We start from the raw sequence: 11153 nt of genomic DNA, 5'->3' as shown, positions 1-11153 counted from the left end.
TCTGATACTCCAGGGAAAACAGCCTATTCAGCATCTCCCTACAGCTCAAACCCTCCAAATTGGCAACATCCTTGAAAATCCTTTCTGAATCCTTCCAAGTTTCACAACATCTTTTTATAGCAGGGAGATCAGAATTGAATCCAGTGTTCAAAACGGGACCTCACTAATGTCCTGTACAGACACAACATGATGTCCCAACTCCTATACTCAACGCATTGACCAATGAAGGCAAGCATACCAAATGCCTTCTTCACCACCCTGCCTACCTGTGACTCCACTTCCAAGTACTATGCACTTGCACCCCTAGGTCTCTTTGTTTAGCAACTTTCCACTGGATCCTACCATTAAGTTTACAAGTCCTGCCCTAGTTTGCCTTACCAAAATGCAACATCTAAATGAAACTCCATCTGCCACTCCTTGTCCCATTAGCTCATCTAACCAAGGTCCTGTTGTACTCTGAGGTGATCTGCTTTACCGTCCACTACATCACCAATTTTGGTATCATCTGCAGACTTACTAACCATGCCTCCTATATACTGTCTACTACACCACCAATTTTCATGTTATTTGCAAACTGACTAACCATGCATCCTACATTCACATACAAATCATTTATATATATGCCAAAAAGCAGTGTACCCAGCACGAATTCTTGCGGCACACCGCTGTTCACAGGCCTCCAGTCTGAGAAACAACCCTGCACCATCATTCATTGTCTTTTACCTTCAAGCCAAGTTTGCATCCAATTGGCTATCTCCCCTGGATTCCATGTGATCTAAACTTATAAACCAATTTATTGTCTGGAATCTTGTTGAATGCCTTGCTGAAGCATATGTAGACAATGACTACCACTCTGGCTTCATCAGTCTTCTTTGTCGCTTCTTCAAAAAACTATTTATATCTTCTTCAAAAAAACTCTTTCATAAGATCACATCATCACACACAAACTTTGCACAATATATTGTTCTCATTTTCCTAAGGTGTACATTATTATTCCTTTTTACATTAAAAACCTAAAGAACTGCAATGCTGTAAACATCACTCGATTCAAAGCATTGACTGATTTCTCTCCACAAATGCTGCCAGGCCTGCTGACCTTTTCCAGCAATCTCTATTTTTATTTCTGATTTTTTTTTTGAACTAGTTTAGTCAGCGACCATGATTCTCCTCGTGGTTAACGCTTATGGAAGGTTGCATATTAGGCATTGCCTTTATGGTGTAGGAAGTTATGATGTTGAGAGTTTGTTGTTGGTCTTCATTTATTATTTATATCAGTGTTCATTTCACTTGTCTTAGGAACATTAAGGAACAAAGCACCTTCCTACTGCATCGTTCTACAAACTGACTGCATATATTTTCATCACTCAAAGCCAGCTTTCGCCCATCCTTGTTCTCGCTGTGCTTCCCTTCTCTCCTTCCTCAGGTGTGACTCATGATTTCTGGTCTTGACTCTCCAGGCAAGCTACTCCTTTTACCTTGTACTGGAGAGCTCAATAAAGACCACCATTCACCTCAGACCCAACTAGACAGAACTAACTGGTGGATGCCACTTTCAAACAGTGAGCTGGGTGTCACCAGCTTCCCATGTACCACTGATGTAACCTTGAAGGTAGGACTGAATCTCACGAAATTTTGTGATAGATAATTCACAAGATGCAAATGCACAACATGTTGGAACCAAATGCTGGAAACCATGAGGCCATAAAGCCAGAAACAATACAAACACGCCAGGGAAACTGTTACATGTACATGAAATGCTCAAGGGAAAAATGTTTCTCCAGAATTTCTAGCAGCAGCTTGGGAGACCAAGCATGCATTCTGAGAGAAACCCTACTCTGTATAGGCCAAGGATATCAAGATGAATTGTAGAATGCCAACTGCTGCACAAAGTGAGGGAATCATATACATTTCAATGCCAGGCATGTAAACATTACACTCCAAAGACTGAGAGATTGTATTAACCAGTATATCTCTTCATCTATTTGTAAGTGGCAAAGTACTGTCCATCCTGAACCAGCTTGTGCTTTGCAAAACTCACAACATTAGATGTAATTATATAATTGGACAACATTTGATAAATAAATCTGAGTGTGTAAGCATAACATTAACAATCAGTTTAGGGATTGTCAGTCAGGGCATTAGTAGACATTGGAATATATTACTGTAAAGGACCCTGTTCATTGCAGACAGAAAGTGCACAGACACACATTGCCTACTTCAACTCAACAAATGAACTACAACTAGCCGTTCACTGGTTTAGTCAAAAAAATGTGGAGCTGGAAAAGCGCAGCAGGTCAGACAGCGCCTGAGGAGCAGGCAAGTCCATGTTTTGGGTCAAAACCCTTCTTCAGGACCTTCTTGGGATCCAGGGCATTTTCCATTGTAGCCTCCAGGACACAGCATGCTAGAGTGATGCTGCAGATCTTGACTGGCTGCATTTTAAAGCCCCACTAGTTATCAAATACATCAAAACCCCATCTTATGGAGGTTTGCAGTCTGTTCTGCAACAGCCTCAAAGAAATTTTGGCAGAATTATACCTTTCATTTGCATCAGTCTGTTGGTTTCATAAAGGGTGCCAGCAGCCATGTTTAGAGGGGCTAGCCTTGGTCTTCTAGCTCCATCCCTGAGTGGCCTGATGACTTGGAAGGAGGCAGGAACCTGTATGTTCCTAAAATGTAAAACCATGCCAACTCCCATGACTCCCAGGATATCTAGGGCAGACCTTCAAAACATGGTGGACACATTGAGTTTAAATATGATGGGGTGGAAGACTTTCTGGTAGAGTTCTGATAGACTTTGGTGACAGAGTACTCTCAAAGCAACTTGAGTGTTGTTTATAGTACCCTGCACCTGAAGGAAGTCAGTGATGATTCCCACTCCTAAGCTGTTTGATTTTCTTCATAATGAGGGAAGGATATGAACAGCTGGAGAAAATGGCATCAGTGACACTGTGGATGTATTTATGGGATGAGGATTAGAAGATGTCATGTAGTTCCCCTGTCACTCTTTGAAATGTGTCACTGGCGTAATAATTCCGGGCTGCTGTACCATTGATGTCTACTAGGATGGGGTCTCACCCAGTCCTTCTGAGCACAGTACTGCTGCAGCAGATGTTGAGGCGGTGGGGAGGCTGCACAAGGACTTGGACAGGCTAGGAGAGTGGGCAAAGAAGCAATGGATCAAATACAGTGTGGAAAGTGTCAGTTTGTGTACTTTGGTAGGAAGAATAGAGGCATTATTTTCTAAACAGGGAAAGGCTTTGGAAATCTGAAGCACAAGGTGCTTGGAAATCCTAGTTCCTGATTTTCTCCTAAGACTAACTTGCAGGTTAGGAAGTCAAATGCAATGTTAGCATTCATTTTGAGAGGGCTAAAATACAAGAGAAGAGATGTACTGCTGACGCTCTGGTCAGACCATATTTAGAACATAGTGAACAGTTTTGGGCGCCGTCTCTAAGGAAGGATGCATTGGTGTTGGAGTGGGTCCAGAGCAGGTTGGGGATTAATGGATTGTCATAGGGGAAGTGGTTGGGGTTACTACTCTTTGGAGTTTAGAAGGATGAGGGGAGATATCATTGAAACGTAGAGAAAACTAAGAGGCCTGGATAGGAGTAACTAGAACCTGAGGACCCAGTTTAGAGTGAAGGTGCGACCTTTAGAATTGAGATGAGGAGGAATTTCTTCAGTCTGAGGGTGGTTAATCTGTGGAACTCACGCCACAGAGGGATGTGGAGGCCAAGTCATTGATTTTATTTAAGAGTGATATAGATAGGATTTTGTTTGATTAGGGGATCAAAGGAAGAAGGCAAGTGAATGGGGTTGAGAAACACATTAGCCATGATGTCCTGGGGAATCCTGAATCTGCACTGTCCTTCTGAGAGCTGTTAAAAGTAGCAGTAAGGCCTGCAGATGAGGGATCTCACCATTCGCCTTTGCCTCCTTTACCTGCTGCTTCTTTTTCTGGAGGCTGTGCGTAAGCTTCTGGAGGTTGCTTTTCTTACTGATGACTTTGAAATTGTTCTCTCCTTTCACATTGTCTACACATTTGAAAGCAATATCACAAGGACCCTGGCCACATGAGGTCTGTTTTGTGTATATAAGCAGATAATCTATGGAGAATGTCAGAAAGAGAACACCATTTCATGAATGGTGCTCCTGAGACCTCCATTAATCACATTGAAGTGTCACGTTAATCCACGATGTACTTTCCCATGGACACTTTGATTTTCTCGCAAAGTTATGCCTTCATAAGTAGTTTTGAGGTTGGTAATCTTATCCAAATTTTATGCTATGAACATACAGACAATGTAGGAGCAGAAGCAAACCTTCAGCCTCCTGAACTTTATCCACCATTCACTAAGGTCATGGTTTATCTATCAGTGTTTCAAATTACATATTCCCCATCTAGCTTTGATTTCCCTGCCTAAAAGGACCTACTCACCTCTGTCTTAAAAATACTTAGTGACTCTCTACCACCACCTTCTGAGGAAGAGAGTACTGAAGGTGTGCTACCCTCAGAAAATCGTTCTCCTTATCTGGGCCCTGAAAGGGCGGCCCCTAATTTTAAAACAGTGTCCCCCATTCCTGGACTGACTCACAACAGGCAGGATCCTTTCCACATCAATCTTGGCAAAACCATTCAATCAAGTCATTCCCCACTCTTCCAAGTGTAAACAAGCCCAGTCTATTCAACTGGCCCTTGTAAGGTGACTCACTCATTCCAGATATCAATCGGGTAAACAACTGATGAACCACCTCCAATGTGTTTACATCCTTCGTCCGAAAGAGACCAGGTTTATGCAGTATTCAGGATCAAAACAAACACCGAAACATGCAATGAAGTTTTGAAGTCAGACCTGACTCAATGAATTAAATATGTTTCTCTCTCCACAGATGCTACCAGATCTGAAATAACAAAGTGTGGAGCTGGATGAACACAGCAGGCCAAGCAGCATCTCAGGAGCACAAAAGCTGATGTTTCGGGCCTAGACCCTTCATCAGAGAGGGGGATGGGGAGAGGGTTCTGGAATAAATAGGGAGAGAGGGGGAGGCGGACTGAAGATGGAGAGAAAAGAAGATAGGTGGAGATGAGAGTATAGGTGGGGAGGTAGGGAGGGGATAGGTCAGTCCAGGGAAGATGGACTGGTCAAGGAGGCGGGATGAGGGGGTAGGTAGGTAGATGGGGGTGCGGCTTGAGGTGGGAGGAAGGAATGGGTGAGAGGAAGAACAGGTTAGGGAAGCAGAGACAGGCTGGGCTGGTTTTGGGATGCAGTGGGGGGAGGGGAAGAACTGGGCTGGTTTTGGGATGTAGTGGGGGAAGGGGAGATTTTGAAGCTTGTGAAGTCCACGTTGATACCATTGGGCTGCAGGGTTCCCAAGCAGAATATGAGTTGCTGTTCCTGCAACCTTCGGGTGGCATCATTGTGGCACTGCAGGAGGCCCATGATGGACATGTCGTCTGAGGAATGGGAGGGAGAGTTGAAATGGTTCGCGACTGGGAGGTGTAGTAGTTTGTTGTGAACTTAGCGGAGGTGTTCTGCAAAGTGGTCTCCAAGCCTCCGCTTGGTTTCCCCAATGTAGAGGAAGCCACACTGTGTGCAATGGATACAATATACCACATTGGCAGATGTGCAGGTGAACTTCTGCTTGATATGGAAGGTCATCTTGGGGCCTGGGATGGGAGTGAGGGAGGAGGTGTGGGGGCAAGTGTAGTATTTCCTGCGGTGGCAGGGGAAGGTGCCGGGTGTGGTGGGGAGCGGACAAGGGAGTCACGGAGAGAGTGGTCTCTCCGGAAGGCAGACAAGGGTAGGGATGGAAAAATAGCTTGGGTGGTGGGGTCGTATTGTAGATGGAGGAAGTGTTGGAGGATGAAACTTTGCATTCGGAGGTTGGTGGGGTGGTATGTGAGAACGAGGGGGATCCTCTGGGGGCGGTTGTGGCAGGGGCGGGGTGTGAGGGATGTGTTGCAGGAAATGCGGGAGATGTGGTCAAGGGCGTTCTCAAGCACTGCAGGGAGGAAGTTGTAGTCCTTGAAGAACGTGGACATCTGGGATGTGCAGGAGTGGAATGCCTCATCCTGGGAGCAGATGTGGCGGAGGTGGAGGAATTGGGAATAGGGGATGGAATTTTTGCAGGAGGGTGGGTGGGAGGAGGTGTATTCTAGGTAGCTGTGGGAGTCAGTGGGCTTGAAATGGATATCAATTTCTAGCTGGTTACCTGAGATGGAGACTGAGAGGTCCAGGAAGGTGAGGGATGTGTTGGAGATGGCCCAGGTGAACTTGAGGTTGGTGGAAGGTGTTGGTGAAGTAGATGAACTGTTCGAGCTCCTCTGGGGAGCAAGAGGTGGCGTCGATACAATCATCAATGTAACGGAGGAAGAGGTGGGGTTTGGGGCTTGTGTAGGTGCGGAAGAGGGACTGTTCTAAGTAACCTACAAAGAGGCAGGCATAGCTTGGGCCCATGCGGGTGCCCATGGCCACTCCCTTTGTCTGTAGGAAGTGGGAGGAATCGAAACAGAAGTTGTTGAGGGTGAGGATGAGTTCGGCTAGGCGGATGAGGGTGTTGGTGGAGGGGGATTGGTCAGGCCTGCGAGACAGCAAGAACCGGAGGGCCTTGAGGCCATCTGCATGAGGAATACAGGTGTATAGGGACTGGACGTCTAGGGTGAAAATGAGGTGTTCGGGTCCAGGGAATTGGAAGTCCTGGAGGAGGTGGAGGGCGTGGGTGGTGTCACGGACGTAGGTGGGGAGTTCCTGGACCAAAGGGGAGAAAATGGAGTCCAGATTGGTAGACCTCCCACCCACAGCCTCCAACCTCATTGTTCCCCAACCCCGCACAGCCCGTTTCTATCTCCTTCCCAAAATCCACAAACCTGCCTGCCCTGGCCAACCCATAGTCTCAGCCTGTTCCTGCCCCACCGAACTCATCTCCACCTATCTGGACTCCATTTCCCTGGTCATCAGGAACATCTATCCTGCATCTACCCTGCCTCTACCTGTTAGAATTTTATGGGTTTCCATGAGAACCTCCTCATATTTCCACCTTCAGTGAATATAGCCCTAAGTGATCCAATCTCTTCCTATATCAGTTGTGCCATGCTAACAATCAGTCTAGTAAAGTAATCAGAGTGTAGTACATCAACAGGCTCCCTTTTATCTACAGTGCATGGTACTCCTTTAAAGAACTCCAACAAATTGTTTCAGCATGTTTTCCATTCAGATTCTTTTTACAGAACCATGTTTACGCTTCCTAATCATCTTGTGATTTTGAAAGTGCACAGCTATAAGTTAAGGATCTATTCTCACACATTTCCCCCCAAAACTAAACCCATGCACAACACATACAATTCTCTTGCTTAATTACTGCTCAGTGTGTGAATATGACACCTCTGAAATATTGTCTGAGAGCTATTAAATATGTTTCAGAAATGCTAAACCCAGGAGATGTTTTCAAGTTAGCATCTGATTACATTTCCTTAGCCAAAATGAGGCAGTTCGTGCTAACAATATTATGTCATGATTGCTTGAGGTCATACATTGTTATTTGCATTCCTGAACAATGAATGTCCTGCTGAAGAACTGCAAATTATTGCCAGATGGGTTGCATTATTGAATCAGTGGATGCATGGTTAATACAACAGCTCCTGGCATGTCCTCTCATGTAAACTATTTCACTTTGCATCCAAGAGAAAAACACAGGATCACTAAAGCACAGAAAGAGTCCATTCCGCTCATTGTATCTACTCAATTCTATTACACAGTACCAATCTACCACCTTTTCCTCAGATGCCCACGCACTATTTCTATCCAAATAAACATCCAACTCCCACTGAATGCGAGTAACCTAACAGTAACTTACTCTGTCCACATGTAAACATTTTGCATCATTATCAGGCAGCTGACTTTCGATGAACATTTCAATTTTGTGGAGTTGTGGGTGACTTGCAGATTTGCAGAGGGACAGCACAGTGGCTCAGTAGTCAGCACTGCTGCCTCAAAGCGCCAGGGACCCAGATTGCAGCCTTGGGTGACCGTCTGCATGGAGTTTCCACATTTTCCATACGTCTGCACGAGTTTCCTCTGGGTGCTAGTTTCCTCCCACAGTCCAAAGATATGCAGATTAGATGGATTGGCCACGCTAAATTGCCCACAGTGTCCAAGAATGTGCAGGCCAGATGGGTTAGCTCTGGGAAATGCAGGGTTACAGAGTGGGATTAGGTGGGATGCTGTTCAGAGGCTCAGTGTGGACTCAATAGGCCAAATGGCCTGCTTTCACATTGAAGGGACTCTGTTAATCTCAGCTCAGGATGACCTTGTAGTCCACATTTTCCCTTGGTCTTTTTGGTATCTGTCCCCAGTAACCTGTCAAACTCCCCCATTTTAATCCAGGCTTTTTATATAATAATTAACATAGCCAATGTGTCCCAGTGAATTACTGGCCACCACTCCTGATATGGTGGATGGAGTCATAGTGACTCGTATAATCACTCACTCTCAGATCTTCCTGTGTCCTCCAATGCTCCAAAAATCTCCCCCTTCTATTATTCATTGCCCCCTTTTGCTGTGATCATTCCCTCAGCAACTCAGTCCGATGAGATCCTTTCTAGATGGATTTCTGTTTTTCCTAGGACTTAATGCAATGCACCCAATAAGCCTACTGACTGTTCCTGCCTAAACCTCAGAACTGATTGCCAGGACAGCTCTAACTGAAAATGGCCAAGGCGCTGAACTGATGTCTCCACAGCTGCCAGACTGGTTGCATTTGATCTGCACAGACTGACACATGGCCCAATCCCTGGACTGCAAAGATTTAAATTCCCAGATTCAGGTATGACCAAGATTGAATGTGGCCAACCATCTGGACTAGAATTGGATAAGCCCCTGGTTTGATTGTGGCAGTACCCCCTGACTGATTGTAGTCCTCCTTGCCCCTATTAAGGATGCATCCCTTTGATTTTCGGGCACAGCCATTTGCTTAATTGTGCACAGTGTTTGCCATGTAAAATGCAAGTCTATGCTGCTGATGTGGTGTAGTATGGTACTGTACAGTGACTTGTTCACCCACTTGACTGTTCAGTGCTTCAAACCGTGGAAAGTTGGCTACTTCCTATTCTGCATTAAAATACGATGCAAGCCCCAGACGTTGATGGCCTTCAAGTAAGCACAAAGTAAGTGAGCACGAAGAAATGAAGCTAGGAGTTGTTGGATCCTACGTAGATGAACGATGCATAGATGTCATAGAAGTTGACAGCACAAAAAAAAGCACTTCGGCCCATTGAGCCTGCACAGGTCAAAAACCACCACTTATTCTAATCCAAGATAACAAAGTGCGAAGCTGGGTGAACACAACAGGCCCAGCAGCATCTCAGGAGCACAAAAGCCGACGTTTCAGGCCTGGACCCTTCATCAGAGAGGCCCATCAAGGCTCGAAACGTCAGCTTTTGTGCTCCTGAGATACTGCTTGGCCTCTTGGATTCTCCAGCATCTGCAGTTCCCATTATCTCTGATCACTTATTCTAATCCTATTTTCCAGCACTTGGCCTTGTATGACTTGCCATTAAAAGTGCATATCTAAATATGCAGCATAGCGGTCTCCAAGTGTAGCAATCTTGTTCCTGTGCAGAGGTCTTCTTCGGCATAATCTTCCAGGTAATCCAACAGCCCAGCGGGTAGTCTCGTCCAGGAATGGCAGTGTCAGCCTGGCGTGGTGATGTTCTTTGGCGAGGCTTCTGGTCCAGTATTCCATCAGCTCAGGATGGTGGTTTCATCCTGGCTGTGCCTTCCAGATATTCCATCATTCATTCCTTTCACCTGACCCCAGGAGGCATTAACCAAACAGCAATGAACTTTGTCTTAATTTTACTTCTTAAAAAATTATGCATGACTTCTGTCATTAATATAGGTGCCATGGTAAGGTGGCTTACAAAACTACTCACAGATTTTTTAAAATGTAAAATATAGATGACAATAAATTTCTAATCTATCTGGTTATGAAGGTTTCTGCCTCTACCACTATTACAGGCAGTGAGCAGCACTGAGTGTCAAGTGACCTGGCAGAAGCATGCGAGGTATAGGTGTTCCCAAGCTCAAGGGTCAAGCCATGAAGGGCTAATATGGTGAGAGAGTGGATCTAACAGCATACATGTTCACTAAGTCATATGGCATGCAGGCAGGCCCTTTGGCCAATTCATTCATGCTGGCCAGGTTTCCTAAACTGAACTAGTCCTGCATTTGGCCTGCTAAACCTTTTTTGCACATGAAACTGTCCAAATGTCTTTTAGATATTGTAATTGTATTCACCTCTACCACTTCCTCTGGCAACTCATCCATGTACACACCACCATCTGTGTGAAAATGTTGCTGCTCAAGTCCCTGATGTGGTGATTTGTCAATACGCCATGGATGAAATGCAAAGGACGACTTTTGTCTATGTAATATGTAGGGACATTGTGGCACAGAGGGAAATGGATGAAGGCCTGGAGAAGCACAAGCCCAGTACCCGCCAGCAGGAACCACTCTTACATTCAGAGAGCAGATAATTCTGCCATGTTTTAAAACTTAAATGTTTTCTTTAATCTTGGATGGGTATTGATAGAATTTTTTTGTATTATACCTTTATTGCTGATAAAATAAATCATTATTATTAGTAAGTTACAGAATCATAGAGACCCTATAATGCAGACAGAGGCTATTCAGCTGATCAAGTCTGCACTGCCCTCCAATGAGCATCCCACGCATACCCCCACACCCCACCCTATTTCCTGCAACCCTGCATTTACAATGACTAATCCACAATTAGAACGTCTGATGCATTTTGCATCCAGCCTTGTGATGGAACTAAATAAAATGTTAAAAACCGTGAAGGCTTGATGATGGCTTTTGCAACTTGTTCCTGGAATGCTAACCCAGAAAAACATTCACAAAAAGAATTTCAGAATTCTCAACAGCACCACCTCAGACTGCATGAACTCTAAGAATAATATTCAATGAGCTGTTCTGAATTAAAACTACCATAACTTACATACTGTTAAAATTGAGAAGGAAACTTCATACTATCAATCCAGATCTGAATCCAGGCACCACAGATGAAAATTCATGATGTTAATTCACTTTATAACACAGTCCCAACATTGCTAACATAATTCAAGTAACAGT

The sequence above is a fragment of the Stegostoma tigrinum genome, chromosome 11 (genome assembly GCF_030684315.1).
Source record: "Stegostoma tigrinum isolate sSteTig4 chromosome 11, sSteTig4.hap1, whole genome shotgun sequence".
Taxonomy (NCBI): domain Eukaryota; kingdom Metazoa; phylum Chordata; class Chondrichthyes; order Orectolobiformes; family Stegostomatidae; genus Stegostoma; species Stegostoma tigrinum.
The sequence above is the reverse complement of the archived record's forward strand: the minus strand, read 5'-3'. Positions refer to the sequence as shown.